The 20,582-nt window shown below is 37.3% G+C and overlaps 1 long non-coding RNA gene across 4 annotated transcripts in view; it reads left to right on the plus strand.

Annotated features, from left to right (window-relative positions):
• LOC109575289 (uncharacterized) overlaps nt 1–20,582 on the plus strand; it is a 152,921-nt gene that overhangs the window by 69,580 nt on the left and 62,759 nt on the right. The window contains exon 7 of one of the 4 annotated variants that reach the window (XR_011562543.1): nt 13,909–15,041. The exons of the other annotated variants lie outside the window; for them this stretch is intronic. This is a non-coding gene — a long non-coding RNA (uncharacterized lncRNA). Of the gene's footprint in view, nt 1–13,908; nt 15,042–20,582 lie in introns of those variants that run through there. 4 annotated transcript variants of the gene reach the window in all.

Genomic DNA, 20,582 nt, shown 5'->3' on the forward strand with positions numbered 1-20,582 from the left:
TTGTAATGTAATTAGCCTCCAATTAAAATTAATAAATTTCAAACAAAAGAAAAAAAAAAGTGCTCGGTAAGTTACAAGATGTCACAAATAGAAAACTCAAGACATCAAAATAAATGTATGAAGTAGATGATAAGTTTAATAAACAAATAAAAATCACACAATTGTGGAGTAAAGAATACAATGATAGAACTGAAAAAAGTTAACAGAGAGCTTCAGCAGAAGTCTTGGTTAAACAAAACAAACTAGCAAAGTCAAAGACAGATCATTTGGAATTACCCAATAACAAATGCAAAAAGAACCAAAAAAAAAAAAGAGTGAAGAAAGCCTACATGAATTATGAGACATCAACAAGCAAACAAATATTTGCCTCATCAAAATCCCCAAGGAAAAGAGAGGAATACATAGAAAGATTAAAGAAATTATAGCTGAATACTTCCAAAGTCTGGAATAGATATGGACATGAAGTTTTGTGAAATTCAAAGGAACCAAAGAAAAATGAACTCAAAGTAGATGAGTCTGATATATATTAAAACCAAATAGCTAAAAATAAAAAAACAAAGAGAAAAGTTTGAAAGCAACAAAACTAAAGTGCTTTATTATCTATAAGGGAACCCCATACGGTGATAAACTCCTTTCCCAGCAGTAACCCTAGGAGAGAGTGGGGTGACATATTCACATTGCTTAAAGAAAATCACTGGCAACCAAGAATGCTACAGTCAGCAAAACTTTCTTTCAGAAATGAAAAGTAGATGAATTTAATTCTTAACAACAACAAAAAAAGCTGAGTTTATCACCTCTAGACTTGCCTGAAGAGAGATCTTCAAAGACACTAAGAAAAATGAAAATGAACAGACACTAAGAAACAATGTAAATACATCTGAAAATATAAAACTGACTGGTAAATGTAAATATATGGTCAAATTCTGAATACTCTAATACTGTAAAGTGAGAGCATCAATCAATTTTAATTCCAGTATAAAAGTTAAAAGACAATAGTATAAAAAATAACTATAACTACAAAAATTTGTTAATGGATGCACAGTTTTAAAAGATGCAAACTGTGACTTCAACAACATAAAATGGAAGAACTAAAAATATAAAATACTTTGTACACACAATTTGTATGCAATTGAAAGTAAGATGTTATCAGCTTAAAATAGATTGTTATAATTGTAAGAAGTTTTATATAAGCCTTGTGGTAACTACAAGGAAAAGCTAGTAGATACACAGAAATAAGTAAAAGCACATCATCACACACAAACAAACAAGCAAAAAAAAAAAAAAAAATGGAAACACACACACACAAAAACAAACACCAAGCCCCAAAGGAAGACATAATGAGAAAGAAAGGAACAAGAGAAAGGAAAAAAGGAACTGCAGAACAGAAAACAACAAAATGGCAAGACTAAGTTCTCACCTATGAATAAATAATTTAAATGCAAATAGTTTGAATTCTCCAATCAAAAGACAGAGTGGCTAAATTAATTTATTTAATCCAATAATACATTGTCTGTAAAAAACTCACTCTAAGGACACACATAAGCTGAACATAAAAGGATGGAAAAGAAATTCCATCAAATAGTAAACAAAAGAGAGGAGGAGTGGCTCTACTTGTATCAGATAAAAAAGACATTTAGTCAAAATTGCTCAGAGACAAAGGTCACTATATAACAATAAAGGGGTGGGAGGATATAATAATTGTAACTATATATGCACCTAACTTTGGAACACCTAAATATTTAAACAAATATTAACAGAAAAATAGATAGCATTACAATAATAGAAAGGGGGGCTTAATATCCCATTTTCAACAGTAAATAGGTCATGTGTACAGAAAATGAGGAATAAGACATTGAACAGGTGCCTGTGTGCTCAGTTGCTTCAGTTGTGTTCAACTCTTTGCGACCCTATGGACTGTAGCCTGCCAGGCTCCTCTGTCCATGGGACTTTCCAGCCAAGAATACTGGAGTGGGTTGCCATGCCCTCTTCTAGGGAACCTCCTCAACTCAGTGATCAATCCTACATCTCCTACATCTCCTGCATCTCCTGCATTGCAGACAGATTCTTTACTGCTGTATCACGGGGGAAGCCCATACTTGAACACACGATAAGCCAAACACACAGCATAATTCATCCAAGTGCACCAAAATATGCATTCTTCTTAAATGCCCATGGAACATTCTCTAGGATAGATCATATGTTGTGCAATAAAGGAAGTCTTAACAAATTTAAGATTAAGATCATAACAAGCTTCTTTTCAAGCTACAATGGCATGAAATTAGAAGTCAATAACCAGAGAAAATCTTAAAAATTCACAAATATGTGGAAATTAAATACACACTGCTGAACAACCAGATGATTAAAGAGGATATAAAAAGGGAAATTTAAAATATCTTGAGACCAAAAGAAAAAAAGGAAACATTAAAATTTATGGGGTAAAGCAGAATCAGTTCTAGCAAATAAAAATTATATCAATAAAAATAAATATATAAATAAGCAACCTAAATGCATTCTTCAGATAAATAGAACAGGAAGAATACCTAAGCCCAAAGTTAGCAGAAGAAAGGAAGTAATAAAGATTCAGTTCAGTTCAGTCGCTCAATCGTGTCCGACTCTTTGTGACCCCATGAATCGCAGCACGCCAGGCCTTCCTGTCCATCACCAACTCCCGGAGTTCACTCAGACTCACATCCATTGAGTCAGTGATGCCATCCAGCCATCTCTTCCTCTGACATCCCCTTCTCCTCCTGCCCCCAATCCCTCCCAACATTAGAGTCTTTTCCAATGAGTCAACTCTTCGCATGAGGTGGCCAAAGTACTGGAGTTTCAGCTTTAGCATCATTCCTTCCAAAGAAATGCCAGGGCTGATCTCCTTCAGAATGGACTGGTTGGATCTCCTTGCAGTCCAAGGGACTCTCAAGAGTCTTCTCCAACACCACAGTTCAAAAGCATCAATTCTTCGGTGCTCAGCCTTCTTCACAGTCCAACTCTCACATCCATACATGACCCCAGGAAAAACCATAGCCTTGACTAGACGGACCTTTGTTGGCAAAGTAATGTTTCTGCTTTTGAGTATGCTATCTAGGTTGGTCATAACTTTCCTTCCAAGGAGTAAGCGTCTTTTAATTTCATGGCTGCAGTCACCATCTGCAGTGATTTTGGAGCCCAAAAAAATAAAGTCTGACACTGTTTCCACTGTTTCCCCATCTATTTCCCATGAAGTGATGGGACCGGATGCCATGATCTTCGTTTTCTGAATGTTGAGCTTTAAGCCAACTTTTTCACTCTCCACTTTCGCTTTCATCAAGAGGCTCTTTAGTTCCTCTTCACTTTCTGCCATAATGGTGGTGTCATCTGCATATCTGAGGTTATTGATATTTCTTCCGGCAATCTTGATTCCAGCTTGTGCTTCTTCCAGTCCAGCGTTTCTCAAGATTAGAGCAGAATTTTTTTTTAAATAAATATTAGAAAGACAATAAAAAATCAACAAACTTAGTAGTTGATTTTTTGAAAAGATGAAATATTTAAGAAGCCTTTAGCTAGACTAATTAGGAAGAGAGGACTCAAGTAAAATCATAAATGAAAAAGATTTTACAATTAATGCCACAGAAATATAAAGTAATATGAGACCAATATGAACAATTACATGTCACATGCTGTATAGCCTGGAAGAGATTAATAACTTCCCAGGAACATATAGCCTATCAAGACAGAATCATGAAAGAAAAATAGAAAGTATGAACAGAACAATGATGAGTAATGATATTAAATTGATAATCAAAAACCTCCTAAAAAAGAACAAGGTAGATGATTTTATGAGTGAATCTCATCATTTAGAGAATGATCAATTCCAAATCTTCTCAAACTCTACCTAAAAATAAAGAAGAGGGGGAAGATTTCTACATTCATCTTGTGAGGCCAAGATTATCCTTATGAGAAAGCCAGATAAGGACACTACAAGAAAAAAAATGACTGACCAGTATCTCCAATAAATATAGATACAAAATCCTAAAAAAAATGCTAGCAAATTGAACTGAAAGCACATTGAAATTGTTATACACCATGACCAAGTGAGATTTATATCTAGGATGCATGGATAGTCCAACATACACAAATCAATAAATGTAATATACCACATTAAAAAATGAAAGATAAAAATTATAGGATCATCTCAATAGATCCATTAAAAAGCATTTGACAAAATTCAACATCTATTCCTGATAGTTACTATAAAGAAATTAGGTATAGTAAACATGTACTTCAACATAATAAAAGTCATATATGATAATTTCATAGCTAACATCATGTGGTGTCCTGTGCTTAGTTGCTCAGTTGTGTCTGACTCCATGGACAGTAGCCTTCTAGCTTCTTCTATCCATGGACTCTCCAGGCAAGAATCTGGAGTGGGTTGCTATGCCCTGCTCCAGGGGATCTTCCCAACTCAGGGATGGAACCCAGGTCTCCTGCATTACAGGCAGGTTCTTTACCATCTGAGCCACCAGGGAAGCCCAAGAATACTGGAGTGGGTAGCCTACCCTTTCCCCAGGGGATCTTCCTGACCCAGGAATTGAACCGGGGTCTCCTGCATTGTTAGCATGGGAAGCCCAGCTAACATCATATTTGATGGTAAAAAGCTGAAAGTTTTCCCTCTTAGACAAGGAATAAGACAAGGATGACAATTCTCACCACTCCTAGTCAACATAGTATTGGAAGTTCTGGCCAGAGAAAATAGACAGGAAAAATAAATAAAAGGTAATCAAATTAGAAAGAAATAAGATTGTCGATCTTTGCAGATGACATGATCTTATATAAAAATCTTAGACTCCATGAAGAAATTGTTAAACTAATAAGTTCAGTAAAGTTGAAGAATACAACATTAATGTACAAAATCAGTTGCATTTCTACACACTAACAATGAATTATTTGAAAAATACATTTAAAAAGTAACATTTACAGAGTACAAATAGTATATATATTGTCAATCCCCATCTCCCAATTCATCCCACTTCCCTCTTTCCCCCTTGGTATCTATACATTTGTTGTCTATGCTGTGTCTCTATTTATGCTTTGTAAATAAGATTGTCTATATCAATTTTTTCAGATTCCACATATAAGCAATAGTTTGTTTTTCTGACTTATTTCACTCTCTATGACAGTCTTTAGGTCCATCCATGTCTCTACAAATGACTCAATTTCAATAGATAGCTAATGAGAACCTACTGGATAGCACAGGGAACTCCATTCAATGCTCTTTGGTGACCTAACTGGGGAGGAAACCCCAAAAAGAGAGAATATATATGTATATATTTGATTGCATATATGTATATAGTTGATTCACTTTCCTATATGGTAGAAACTAACACAACATTATAAAGCGACTATAGTCCAATAAAAATTTTTTAAAAGAATATAATGTTTACAATAGCATCAACAACAATAAAATACTCAGAAAAAAATTTATTCAAGAAGGATCTGTAAAAAGCATGAAATATTGGTGAAAAATTTAAATAAGATGCAAATAAATGGAAAGATATACATGCTCACAGATTGGAAGAATTAATATTGTTAAAATGTCTATTACTAATCAAGGCAATATGAAGATTCAATGCAATTCTTACCAAAATTCTAATAATATTTCTCACAGAAATAGAAACAGCAATCATAAATTTTACGTGGATCCACAAAAGACCACAAATAGCCAAAGTACATTTGATAAAGAGCAACAAAGGGGAAGATATCCCACCTCCTGGTATCAAACTATATTACAAAGCTGTAATAGTATGGCATTGGCATAAAAACAGACACTAATGGAGAGCCAAGAAATACATTCACACATATATGACTAGCTAACCTATGACCAGGGCATGAAGAATAGACGATGAAAAAAGGATTGTCTCTTTAATAAATGGTGTTAAAAAAAATTAGCTATCTATGTATATAAAAGAAGAAAATTGAATTCTTATACTATATTTTTAAAAAACCACTCAAAATGTACTATAGACAAACATAAGGTTTCCATCCATGAAACTCCTAGAAGAAAACAGAAAAATGCCCTTTGACATTGGTCTTGGCAATGATTTATTGGATATGACTCCAAAACCAAAAGACACAAGAGAAAAAGTTTTTAAGTGGAATTATATCAAACTAAAATCTTCTGCACAGCACAGGAAACAAATAACAGAGTAAAAAGAACCTATAAAGTGAAAGTAAATATTGCAAGCCATCTATTTTTGTTGGTTTTTGTGTATTTGTTTGTTTTTTGGCAAGTTTTCATACATTCAAAATATCTAAGGAACTCATACAACTCAAAATGCAAATAATAATATGATTTTAAAATTAGCAAAGGACTTGCTTAGACACTTTTTTCTTTTTTTAATTTAAAAAAAATTTTTCAGTTTTATTTATTTATTTTTTACTTTATAATATTGTATTGGTTTTGCCATACATTGACATGAATCCGCCATGGGTGTACATGTGTTCCCCATCCTGAATCCCCCTCCCACCTGCCTCCCCATCCCATCCCTGGGTCCTCCCAGTGCACCAGCTCCGAGCTCCCTGTCTCATGCATTGAACCTGGACTGGTGATTCGTTTCACATATGATAATTTACATGTTTCAATGCCATTCTCCCATATCGTCCTGCCCTCCCTCTTCCACAGAGTCCAAAAGACTGTTCTATACATCTGTCTTTTTTGCTGTCTCACATACAGGGTTATCATTACCATTTTTCTAAATTCCATATATGCGCGTTAGTATACTGTATTGGTGTTTTTCTTTCTGGCTTACTTCACTCTGTATAATAGGCTCCAGTTTCATCCACCACATTAGAACTGACTCAAATGCATTCTTTTTAATGGCTGAGTAATACTCCATTGTGTATATGTACCACAGCTTTTTTATCCATTCATCTGCTGATGGACATCTAGGTTGCTTCCATGTCCTCGCTATTATAAACAGTGCCGCGATGAACATTGGGGTTTCCTCAGTGTGTATGCCCAGCAGTGGGATTTCTGGGTCATATGGCAGGTCTATTTCCAGTTTTTTAAGGAATCTCCACACTGTTCTCCATAGTGGCTGTACTAGTTTGCATTCCCACCAACAGTATAAGAGGGTTCCCTTTTCTGCACACCCTCTCCAGCATTTATTGCTTGTAGACTTTTGTATAGCAGTCATTCTGACTGGCGTAAAATGGTACCTCATTGTGGTTTTGATTTGCATTTCTCTGATAGTGAGTGATGTTGAGCATCTTTTCATGTGTGTGTTAGCCATCTGTATGTCTTCTTTGGACAAATGTCTGTTTAGTTCTTTGGCCCGCTTTTTGATTGGGTTGCTTATTTTTCTGGAATTGAGCTGCAGGAGTTGCTTGTATATTTTTGAGATTAATTCTTTGTCCATTGCTTTGTTTCATTTTTTTCAAAGAAGACATACATACACCTTTTATATACAGGTACATAAAATGGTGCTCAACACCATGAATCATCATGAAAATGAAAATGCAAATTACAACTGCAATGAGGGATTTCCCTGGTGGTCCAGTGGCTAAGACTCTGCACTCCCAATGCAGGGGCCAGAGTTCAATCCCTGGTCAGGGAGCTAGGTCCTATATACCCCAACTAAGACCTGGGGCATCCAAATAAGTAAAGTAAAAAACTGCAATGAGATATCACTATAATATGTTTCGATGGCTTTCATAAAAAAGACAAAATATAATAAATTTAGTGATGTTGTGGGGGAAATTGTAATGCTTATACTCTATTGGTATTGATGGAAATGTGAAATGGTATAGCCATTATGGTGTAGAGGCTCCTTAAAACATTAAAAATAGAAGTATCATACAATTCAGCAATCCCACTACTTGGCATATATCCAAAAGAACTGAAATCAGGGTTTCAAAATGATATCAGCATTCCCATGTTCACTGTAGCATTATTCACAATAGCCAAGATATGGAAACAATCTAAATGTTCATCAGGTGAATTGTTCATGAATAAAGAAAATTATATATATATGTATATATTCAGCCATAGAAAGAAAGGACACCCTGTCATTTGTGACAACATGAATAAGCCTTGAGGACATTATGTTACATGAAATAAGCCAGAAAATGAAAGACAAAAATTGTATAATTTTACTTTTATGTGGACTCTAAAATGTCAAACTCATAGAACCAGAGAATGGCATTGGTGGTTACCAATGCTAATCGGTGGATAAAGTGGGAAAATGTTGTTCAAAGGGTACTTTGTTGAGTTATAAGATGAATAAGTTCTGGGAAACTAAGTCACAATGTGGTGACAGTTTATACTCTATTGTATACTTGAAACTTGCTAGGAGAAGAGATCTAAGTGTATTCACCACAGCAAAAAAACAAAAGATAACAATATGAAGTTATGGATGCATTAATTAATTGTGGTAGTCATTTCACACTGCATACATATATGAAAACATCATGTTGGTTTCATATATAAAATATATTATTAATATAAAGTTTTATATAAAAGTTATATAAACATAAAAATTTTATCAATTATACCTCCATAGAAAAAATGATAGATCAACTAGGCAAACTGAAGAAAAAATTAAAAACTTAATAGCATCTAACAGACAGCTGCAGAATACATCACCCCAAAATAGTACAATATACATTCTTCTCAAGTGCAAATCAAATATTCTCCAGAAAAACCATATGTTAAGCCATATAAACCACCTCAATTAATGATTAAAAATTGAAATCATACAACTCATAATCTATGACCACAAAGATATATTATAAACCAATAACAGAAGGGAATGGGAAAAATCACAATGATGTGAAAATTTTAAAAAACACTCCTAAAAACCCAATGAAGTAAAGAACAAATTACACAAGAAATTAGAAATATCTTGAGATAAGTAAAAATAAAGAAACAACATGCCAAAATTTTGTGGATGTACTAAAGCAGTACTTAAAAAGAAATTTACAACAATAAATACTTATATTTTAAATTAATAACCTAACTTTCCACCATAAGAAACAATAAAACAGCAAATTTAACCCAAAATAAGCAGAAGGAAGAAATAATAAAAATTAGCATGTTAATAAAGAGATGGTGAAAAGAAAAACAATGGAGAAAATTAATAAAACCAAAGTTGATTCTTTGGAAATATCAAATTATTATACTATTAGTTAGACTGAACAAGAAAGAAAGAAAGAGTAAAGATTCAAGTTACTAAAATCAGAAATAAAAGTAAGGAAATTACTAACTCACCTTACAGAAATAAAAATATATAGATGAACTCCACATTGTCCTACTTCTCAGCTGTCTTGACTCCCTAACAAGATAGCAGAGGAGTAGGAGGACATGGAGTTCGTCTCTCCCTTCAATGCATCAAAAATACATCTACAAATGGAAAAGTGCTCTCAGAGCACCTGCTGAATTCTAGCAGAGGACCTCAGATATGGGAGGGGCAAGACAGATTCCTGTGTAATCAGATAGGATGAAAGAAAAAAGAAAGGAAAAGGAAGAAGAGAGGAAGCAGAATGGGGCTGCATCCCTGGTGGAGAGCAAAAGTTAGAAGAGGGCCTTGCATCTGGGGAAGCCCCTCACCAGCAGGACCATCAGCTGGGACTGAAGGAAAGCTTGGGGGCTCGAGGGAGAGAGAAGCACCCAGTCACTGGCAGGCAGGACAGAAGGAAACCCACATAGATGGCCCAGGCCACAGCCCTGCGCACCCCAGCCTGAGATGGGTTGTCCGTCAGTGTGCGCAAGGGCACAGTGAGGAGCAGGTCCGGGAAGGAGACTGCTGTTGGCTGTAAGGAAACAGTCTGAGGGGATGGCAACGCGGAGCTCCACAACCAGGAATACTCTTGGAGAAGCTCAGGCCACCGCAGAAGACAAGCACCACTGCTGAGTGATGTGCAGTGCTCTGGGGCCACTGTCGCAGCACTGCACACCAGCACTCCCTCCTCAAGCACTGGCCCCGGCCTCCACGGGCACTCAGGGGGGCTCCAATGGACCCCACTCACACGCCCGTGCCACCACTGCCTCTGCCCTCCCCCACCACCTTGGTGGCCGCTCACTCCAATTGCATCTCTGCTCCTTCCTGCTGGAGGGGCTCATGTGCTCCAGCAACCTCTGGAACAGACCCTGGTGGGCGGAACACACACAAAAGTGGATCTGAAACTACAGCTGAGACCAGTGCCCATGTGACTAACAAAAAGAGCCAAAATCTCTCCTCGTGGTTGTACAAACCACGGAGTTACACCTCAACTCATGGATTACTAAATTCAATGCCTGCAAAAAGATCCAAATCCAAGAGGACAACAAGACCCTCTGCCCCTGGGACAGGTTTGCCTTTTGCAGCTGTGGGCTTTGTGGGCAAGTACATGTCGGGGCTAGGCCAGAGCATGAGCTTCCTCCATAGTTCCCATGGTAGGTCCAGCGCACAACTACGGCAGTGCTTGGACCTGACCTCAAGGGATCTGTGACAGTGGCCTGGAAAAAGCGACACCTGAGAGTCACCAGACCAACAATAGGTGAAAGGGACATATCAGAGCAACTCACAGGTAAACAGCTCCAGTGGAGGAATACTCAATGGTTTCTCTCCCAATGGGAGGGCTCAGGTTCTGCCTTACCCAAACTTAGATCAGAAACACAGCTAAGAAACAGATCTGGGGGCCTCTATACCAACAGGGAGGTACTAGAGCCCACCCCTGCCAAGGCAGTGACAACCTCAGAGCAAGGTGGAGGCCCCCTTCAACATCCAGGGCAGGTGCTGGTCACCACACCACCAGTCAAAGGGATAATGACATAAGCCTCTAGATCAGCCTCACCTGTGAGGGGGGCAGAAACCAAAAGCAAGAAGAACTACAGTCCTGCAGCCTGCAGAAAGGAGACCACACACACAGAAATTCAGGCAAAATGAGATCACAGAGAAATATGTTGCAGATGAGGGAACAAGATAAAAACCTGCAAGGACAACTAAATGAGGAAAAGATAGGCAATCTACCTGAAAAAGAATTCAGAGTAATAATAAAGATGATGTAAGATCTTGGAAAAAAAGAACAAATGCATGGATTAAGAAGATATAAGAAATGTATAACAAAGATTTAGAAGAACTTAGGAACAAACAGAGGTGAACAATACAATAACTGAAATGAAAAATACACTAGAAGAAATCAATAGCAAGATAACTGAGGCAGAAGAATGGAAGACAGAATGATGGAAATCACTGTCATGGAATGGAATAAAGATAAAATAATGAAAATAAATGAGGGCAGTTTAAGAGACCATTAGGACAACACTAAATGAACCAAGATTCAAATTATAGGGGTCCCAGAAGAAGAAGAAAAAGAGAAATGGACAGAGTAAATATTTGAAGAGAAAAATTTCCCTAACATGTTAAAGGAAATAGTCACCCAAGTCCAGGAAGCACAGAGATTCCCTTAGAGGATAAACCCAAAGAGAAATATGCTGAGACACAAAAATTAAATATAAAGAAAAAATATTAAATGCAACAAGGGAAAAGTAACAACATATAAAGGAATTCCCATAGGTTATGAGCTGATTTTCAGCAGAAACTCTGCAGGCCAGAAGGGAATGGCAGGATATACTTAAAATGATGAAAGGAAAAAAACGAAAACCAAGATTACCCAACAAGGAGCTCATTCAGATTCGATGGAGAAATCAAGTTTTACAAGTAAGCAAAAGTTAAGAGAATTCAGCACCATTAAATCAGATTTGAATCAAATGCTAAAGGAATTTCTATATGAGGGGGTAAAAAAAGAGGCCACAGCTAGAAATAAGAAAATCACAAATGGGAAATTTCACTGGTAAAGTTCATACAGTAAAAGTAGGAAATCATCCATACACAAATATGATATCAAACCCAGCAATTGTGAAGTGAATACACATGCAGGAAATGGGAATTGCATTTTAAATTAATAGACCAGCAACTTAAAACAACCTTGCATACATATAAACTCCTATGTTTAAACCTCATAGTAACCATAAACCAAAAAACTGCAATAGATACAGACAAAAAAAAGGCAAAGCAACCAAACACAACACTAAAGATAGAGATCACAGCACAAGAGAAGAGAACAAAAAAAGAAAAGAAGAAAAAAGACCTATGAAAACAAACTCAAAACAATTAAATGGCAATAGGAACATACATATCAATAACTACCTTAAATATAAATGAATTGCAGGCAGATTCTTTACCATCAGAGCCACCAGGGAAGCCCTGTTAGTCATTCAGTTGTGTCTGATTCTTCACAAGTCCATGGACTATAGCCCACCATGTTCCTCTGTCCATGGAATTCTTCAGGCAAGAATACTTGAGTGAGTAGCCATTCCTTTCTCCAGGGGATCATCCCAGTGCAGGGATCGAACCTGCATCTCCTGCATTACAGGCAGACTCTTTACTGCCTGAGCCACCAGGGATGGTTATCAGGAGGGAAAGGGGGAAACAGAAAATTGGGAAATTGGGATTAAAATATATACACTATGATACATAAAAGAGGTAACTAATAAGGATCTACTGTATAGCACAAGGAACTCTATTCAGTACTCTGTAATAACCTATGTGGGGAAAAAAATCTGAAAAAGAGTGGATATATGTATATGTATTCACTTTGCTGTGCACCTGAAACTAACAGCATTGTAAATCAACTATACACCAATAAAAAAATAAATCATATAAGGATATTGTGAGCAAGTGAAAGTTTGAAAAATTAGATAATTTATAATAGAGACAAATTTCTTAAGAGACATGCACTGCCAAAACTCAGTTCAGTTCAGTTCAGTTCCTCAATCGTGTCCGACTCTTTGCGACCCCATGAATCACAGCACACCAGGCCTCCCTGTCCATCACCAATTCCCGGAGTTCACTGAAACTCACGTCCATCGAGTCAGTGATGCTATCCAGCCATCTCATCCTCTGTCGTCCCCTTTTCCTCCTGCCCCCAATCCCTCCCAGCAACAGAGTCTTTTCCAATGAGTCAACTCTTCACATGAGGTGGCCAAAGTACTGGAGTTTCAGCTTTAGCATCATTCCTTCCAAAGAAATCCCAGGGCTGATCTCCTTTAGACAAGTAATAGATAAATCAGAACAGATAATTTACAATTCGTGTGATTGAATTCTGTCAAACATTAAAAAAAATAGTAATCCTTTATTTCTGACATATAACGAGATGAGAAGTCATCGTTAGCACCTTCATGAGAAAAATGTGAACAAAAAAATATCAGTCACTATTTTAAACTAATCAGAGGATTGAGGTCAAGAGGCAAATCACCATGCAAAAGCTGAAGAGATAGGCAAATACAGAGAATCATAGCTTGCTGGGAGTAGAAACCGCTGAAGCCAGCAACTGATAGAAACATTCAAATGATAATTGACAAATTGCTGGAATATGGACTAGTTATAGAATTAAAAACTACTGAAAGCCCAGTCTTAGAAGAGTTCCGCAATTTTGTGAGCTTTTCCTGGAAAAGCCTAAAGAGATTCTTACAATGAAGATGCAGAAAAATCCTCTCATCCTGGTTGTGTTTAAATGTAAAGCAACCATGTGTCTATGGGGAAAGCAGTCATTTTGAAATACATGATCTCAGGTGGCCTCACCTGCAGTGGCTTGAAGCGGGATTTCCATTCTGGGCCAGAGACAAAGTCAGGCCAGGGCAGTGAGAGCACTGAATCATAGCCGCTAGACCATCAGGGGTCAGCGGCCAGTGACAAGGCCTTGGCTCGTCAACTGTGTGGAAATGAATTTCCACATAGAGATAGAAAGTAGTAAAACAGGTAAAGTATTTATTGTGGGGGGAAAGAGTACATGTGGATAGACACGTGAGCAGGCTCAGAGAGAAGGAGTCACACCCTTGTGAAAGTTAGAATCACTTTTAAGGGGCATTTCTTCTTCCTCCTCTCTTTCCAGTCATCCTGCTGTGCCTGGTTCTGAGCCCTTACTGGTATAGCTCAGGGTCCTCCGTGTGTGCATCTCTCTCAGCCAAAATGGATTCTAGTGAAGAGGTCTATAGGTAGGTTTGCATTACTTACTATGAGGTGCCATCCCCTTTCTTTTGACCTCCAAGGAGCTTTTCTGTGCACATATAATTGGGAAGTTCTCCTTGACTTTGAGAATGAGGGACATGTGGTCTTTTATCTCTTATCTGGACAGGGCTCAGCTCCTCTCTCACGCCTGCTGTTTTGGAGTATGTCCATAGAGGACAAACTCTGGCCCCTTAGCCTGGAGCCCATTTATTTTCCACTTCATATTCTCAGAACGGTCTGTTCTGTATGGCAGTGGTCTGCCCTCTGGGGAATCTACTTCACCTGAGCCTTGTCTGAACTAGGGAAAGTGCAACTGGATAACATGAGCCCCTTCTGGTTCCCTGTCTCCCATAAGGGAAGAAAAATATATTCTAAGTCACTTTTCTGAAAGTCACAGTCCAGAGGGACTTAATCATAAGGTTATAGAAAACTCATCCCTAATACCATACCATCACATTAATAGGTCTTTAGTATAACAACAGTGGATTACCATGAGAGGGATAAGACCCGGACTTATACCTGAAAAAAATTTCTAGGAAACCACCCCCCAAACAATGTGGGAGACCAGAACAAAGACACTAGAGGAGACTGACGCTTCTAACACCTACAGTTACAGCAAACATTAAACAGCATAACCCCTAATCAAATCAGTAGAAAGCATCACACAAAGACCTATTCTCTCAGATCCTATTATTCAATGTATCATGTTTTGTTTCAACAAAAATTATAAGGCATGCTAAAGACCAGAAACAATACAGTCTAAAGGGACAAAGCAAGTATTAGAATGATACTCAGAAATGGTAGAGATTAAAATGATCAGATCAAGAATTTTAAATGGAATGTGAGCATCCCTGGTGGCTCAAATGGTAAAGAGACTGCTTGCAATGCGGGAGACCCTGATTTGATCCCTGGGTCGGAAAGATCCTCTGGAGGAGGGAAAAGCTACTCACTCCAGTATTCTTGCCTGGAGAATCTCATGGACAGAGGAGCCTGGTGGGCTAAAGTCAATGGGGTTGTGAAGAGTCAGATATGACTAAGCAACTAACACTTCACGAAGTGAAATGAAGTCACTCAGTCATGTCTGACTCTTTGCGACCCCATGGACTATAGCCCACCAGGCTCCTCCGTCCATGGAATTTTCTAAGCAAGAGTACTGGAGTGGGTTGCTATTTCCTTCTCCAGGGGATCTTCCTAACCCAGGGATCGAACCCGGGTCTCCCACATTGCAGGCAGGCGCTTTACCATCTGAGCCACCAGGGAATCTACTTATGATTAGTATAACAAGTCTTTTAATAGAAAAAGTGGTCATTCTATTGAATCATGTTTTTTAATCCTCTCTGCCAATCTCTTTCTCTTATATTGAGGTGAAATTTACATAACATAAAATAATCATTTTAAAGTGTACAATTCAGTGATATTTAGTGTTAACAATATACATGTGGCATGTGTCATAACTCTGCCTAATTCTTAAAAATTTTCATCACTCCAAAGAGGAAACCTCACACCCATTAAAGTCTATTTCAGTTTCTCCTTCCTCCAGCCTCTGACAACTACTAGTCTGCTTTCTGTCTTTATGTATTCACCTATTCTGAATATTTTATGCAAATATAATCACACGATCTGAGCTTTGTGCTTGACTTTACTCACTTAGCATAATGTTTTTGATTTTCATTTATGTGGTAGCATTTGTCAATACTTTTATTTCTTTGTATGACTCAAAAATATGCCATTGAATGGCTGAATGACATTTTGTTTATCCATGTATCATTTGATGGGCTTTTGGGTTGTGTCCACCTATTGGTGGGTTTCCCAGGTGGCACTAGTGGTAAAGAACCTCCCTGCCAGCACAGGAAACATAAGACAAGGGTTCAGTCTCTGGCTCAGGCAAGTCCCCTGGAGAAGGGCATGGCAACCCACTCCAGTATTCTTGTCCGGAGAATCCCATGGCAGAGGGGCCTGGTGGGCTACAGTTCATGGGGTCCCAAAGAGCTGGACAAGACTGAAGAGACAGCATGCATGCACGCACGCACGCCACCTATTGGGTGTTGTGAATACTGCTGTTAAAAACAATTGTGTAGAAGTTGTTTGAATACCTCTTTCCTTGGTGGCTCAGATGGTAAAGTGTCTGCCTGCAGTGCGGGAGACCTGGGTTCGATCCCTGGGTTGGGAAGATCCCCTGGAGAAGGAAATGGCAACCCACCCCAGTACTCTTGCCTGGAAAATTCCATGGACTGAGGAGTCCATGGGGTCTCAAAGAGTCGGACACAACTGAGTGACTTCACTTTCACTTTCTCTTTCTCTGGTGTATATCTGTTAGTGTAATTGCCAGGTTATATAGTAATTCAGGGCATCCCTGGTGGCTCAGACAGTAAAGAATCTGCCAGCAATGCAAAAGAGCCACGGTTCGACCCCTGGGGTCAGAAAGATCCCCTGGAGAAGGGAATGGTTTTGATTTGCATTTCCCAGTGACAAAGGATGCTGAACATCTTTTAATGTGCTTGTTGTTCATATGTATACCTTATTTGGAGAAATGTCTTTTCAGTCCTTTGCCCATATAAAAAGTTAGGTTGTTTGTCTTTTTGCATTGAATTTTAAAGGTTTTTTTAAAATATATTCGGAAAACTAAACCCTTACTAGATCTATAATTTGCATATTATTTCTCCCATTCTATGAAATGTATTTTCACTTTTGTTACAGTGGCCTTTAATGCACAATTTTTAATTTTGATGAGTCAATTTCTTTTTTTTCCTTTTGTTGCTGTGCTTCTGCCCAAGTCAATGTCATGAAGAATTTTCCACATTTTCTTCTGAGAATTTTACAGTTTTAGCTCATACATTTCAGTTGGTGATCCATTTTGAGTTGATTGTTGTGTATACTGTAAGCCAAGGGGTTCAGCTTTATTCTTTTACACGTGGCATCATTTCTTGAAGAGAATGTTTTTCTGAATTGAATGGTCTGTCACATTTGTCAAAAATCAACTGACAGTGTATGGGATTATCTCAGACTGTAAATTCCATTCTATTGATAATGTATCTATTTTTATTCCAGTACCACACTATTCTGATTACTGTAGCTTTATTGTAAGTTTTGAAAATGGGAAGTGAGTATCCTCCAAATTTTTTTTCTAGGTTATTTTTCCTATTTGGGAGTCTTTTGTGATTTCATGTGAATTCCAAGACTGGTGTTTCCATTTATGCAAAAAAAATTATAGTTGGGATTTTCAGAGCAACTACATTAAATCTATAGATCACTTTGGCTATAGTACTGACACTTAAACAATATTAAGGCTCTCAATGCATGTCTTTATTTAGGTCTTCTATACTTTCTTTAAGCAATATTAAGCAATATTCAGTCTTGTACTTCCTGGATTAAATTTCAGGGATTAAATTTTATCCTATTTGGTGCTATTTAAATAAAATTTTTCCATTAATTTTACTTTCACATTGTTTATTGCAGATTTATAAATATAACTGATACAATGTATGTTGATCTACTTGTTTACAAATTTGTTGAATTCATTTATTATCTCTAATAGGTTTTTAAAGATTTTCTACATATATTTATGCCATGTACGAATAGAGATACTTTTACTTCTTACTTTCCAATTTGGAAATTTTAATTTTTTTTCCTTGCCTAGAACTTCCAGTACAAAATAGAATAGAAATGGTAAAAGCAGCCATCCTTGTCTTTTTTTCTCATTTTGAGAATAACCTCCAGTCTTTCACCATTAAATATAATGTTGGCTGTGGGTTTTTGTTAATATTTAAGTGAGTTTCCTTCTATTCCTAGGTGTGTTTTTTTTTTTTTTTTTTTTTTTTTTACAGTTTTTACAAGAAAAAGGGATTGGATAGTGTGAGATTATTTTCCATGTCAATTGAGATTATCATATATTTTCTTTATTTTATTAATGTGCTTTATTATGTGATTGATTTTTGTATGTTTATCCACCTTCACAAACCTGGGGTAAATTCCACTTGGTTATGACATACACAAGTCTCAGGCTCTGTTTATTTTCTTCACCCTTTTCTTTTTCTACCTCTCAGACTGGATAGTATAAACTGATCTATTTTTTCAAGTTCACTAGTTCTTTCTTTTGGTACTCAAATCTGCTTGAATTCCTCTAGTGAATTTTTTATTTCATTAATTGGACATTTAAGCTCCAGAATTACTATTTAGTCCCTTTTTATAATATCCATGTTTTATTGATTCTCTGTTTGGAGAGATTTAATTCTCTTGGTTTCCCTTAATTATTTGTGTTTAATTTTCTTTAATTCTGAGCATATTTAAGAGAGTTGATTAAAAATATTTGTCTGCTAAGTCTAATGGCTGGGCTTCTTCAAAGATAATTTCTATTAATTTTTTCTGTGAATGGCCCATGTAATTCTTTTTGAAAACTGGACATTTTTAGTACTGTAATATGTTTATTCTGGCAATCATATGATTCCCCCATCTTAGCACTTGCTATTTTTTGTATATTGTTTGCTTGTTTAGTGATTTTTCTGATCCATTTTTGAAAATCTATATTATTTATCAATTGTGGCCCTTGAATTCTGGATTCTATTAATTCCATGGTGAGCTAGTGTCTTTTTTTTATTTCCTCAAATTCTTTGTATAAAAGAAGTTAAATTTTAAAGGAAATTAAAAAAAATTTTTTTAAAAAGGAGAAAAAAAGAACTTTACAAAAACGTTCCCAGGTTTGGCTCTGTACGTGGTATTTTCTCCAACACTTAGCCAGGCCATTTACAACTCTGCCTTAGCCTTCACTTCCTACTTGGGTAGGAAAAGGGGTAAAAGCTTAGTATTTTCTCAGGTCTTTTCTGGGCATGATTTTTCCCTTGGATATTGCCTGGCTTTTTCAATTCTTCAGTATAAGCAGGATCTTTTAAAAGTCTTCATTTTCCATGAATCTCTTTTCCCAATCTCTCCCTTTCAACCATATTCAGTCTGCCAACTGTTTGTCCCAACTGCTGTTACTTGCCCCCAGGTTGCTGCAGCAAATACTATGTCTTGAAGTGTTTCCAGCAGAAACCACCTGGAAGCTTCCCCAGCCAGGGGTCTGCTCTGAGTCGGGTAAAACAAAGGCAAGTCCCTGCAGTGAACTTTCAGGCTGTCACAAGACAAGTAAGCTCACAACCACAGTTCTTTGAAAATAAGGTGTGAATTGGTTTCTCTGGCCCTAATAGCCTATAGTAGGACATTGGGGCTGCTCTCCTTATGGCCACTTACACTAGTTTGCTAGAGTTGGATAACAAAATGCCACAGATTGGATGGCTTAAATAGCAGGAGTTTATTTCCCATAATTCTGGTGTCTAGAAATAAAGAAAGGTGTCAATCTGTTTGGTTTAGCCTGAGGCCTCTTTGTTTGACTTTCAGGTAGCTAGATTCTTTCTATGTCTTCCAACTCTCTTTTCTTTGTGTATGTGCATCCCTGGTGGGCCCAGATTTTATCTTCTTAGAGAGATAACAGTCAGACTAGATTAGGCTCAACTCAAATGACCTCATTTAACCTAATTACACCTTTAAAGATCTTGTTTATAAATACAGTCACATTCTGAAATACTGGGGGTTAGAATTTCAGCATACTGATTTTGAGGGTACACAATTCAATCTATTACATTCCACCATCTGTGCTGTGTGTTTAGTTGCTCAGTCGTGTCCTACTCTTTGTGACCCCATGGACTTTAGCCTGCCAGGATCATCTGTCCATGGAATTCTCCAGGAAAGAATACTGGAGTGGGCTGCCATTCCCTTCTCCAGGGGATCCTCCTCAACCAGGTCTTCTGCACTGCAGGAAGATGCTTTACCATCTGAGCCTTCATCTGGAGCCCCTAAATTCATCTCCTTCTAACATGTAAATACCTTCATTCCATCCCCAAAAGACTCAAAAGTCTTAACTCATTTCAAAATCAACTCTAATTTCCAAATCTAACCTAAATATCATCTAAATCAAGTATGGGTGAGACTTCAGGTATGATTCATCCTGAGGCAAAATTTCTCTTGAGGCTGTGAATCTGTGAAATCTGATAAGTTATCTGCTTCCAAAATACAAAGATGGGACAGAAATAGAATAGACATGTCCTTTCCAAAAGGGAGCTACCAGAAAGAAGGAATCACAAGTCCATAACCTAGCAGAGCAAATTCCATTCTAAGACTCAAAAATTGTACTCCTTAGCTTAGTGCTCTATCTTCCTGGACTATCAGGGTGATGGTCCTAGGCCCTTGAAGGCAGTCTTGTTTATCTCTGAATTAATTACCTTTTGAGTTGTTTTCCCCTTTTCTTGAAGGAAAACGCGTATTTACAGAGATAGCTCTATTGTCATATACTATAGAATCCAAAATCACTACAGATGGTGATTGCAGCCATGAAATTAAAAGATGCTTACTACTTAGAAGGAAAGTTATGACCAACCTAGACAGCATATTAAAAAGCAGAGACATTACTTTGCCAACAAAGGTCTGTCTAGTCAAGGCTATGGCTTTTCTGGTGGTCATGTATGGATGTGAGAGTTGGACTATACAGAAAACTGAGTGCGGAAGAATTGATGCTTTTGAACTGTG

Source organism: Bos indicus, chromosome 21 (genome assembly GCF_029378745.1).
Source record: "Bos indicus isolate NIAB-ARS_2022 breed Sahiwal x Tharparkar chromosome 21, NIAB-ARS_B.indTharparkar_mat_pri_1.0, whole genome shotgun sequence".
NCBI classification, from domain to species: Eukaryota; Metazoa; Chordata; class Mammalia; order Artiodactyla; family Bovidae; genus Bos; species Bos indicus.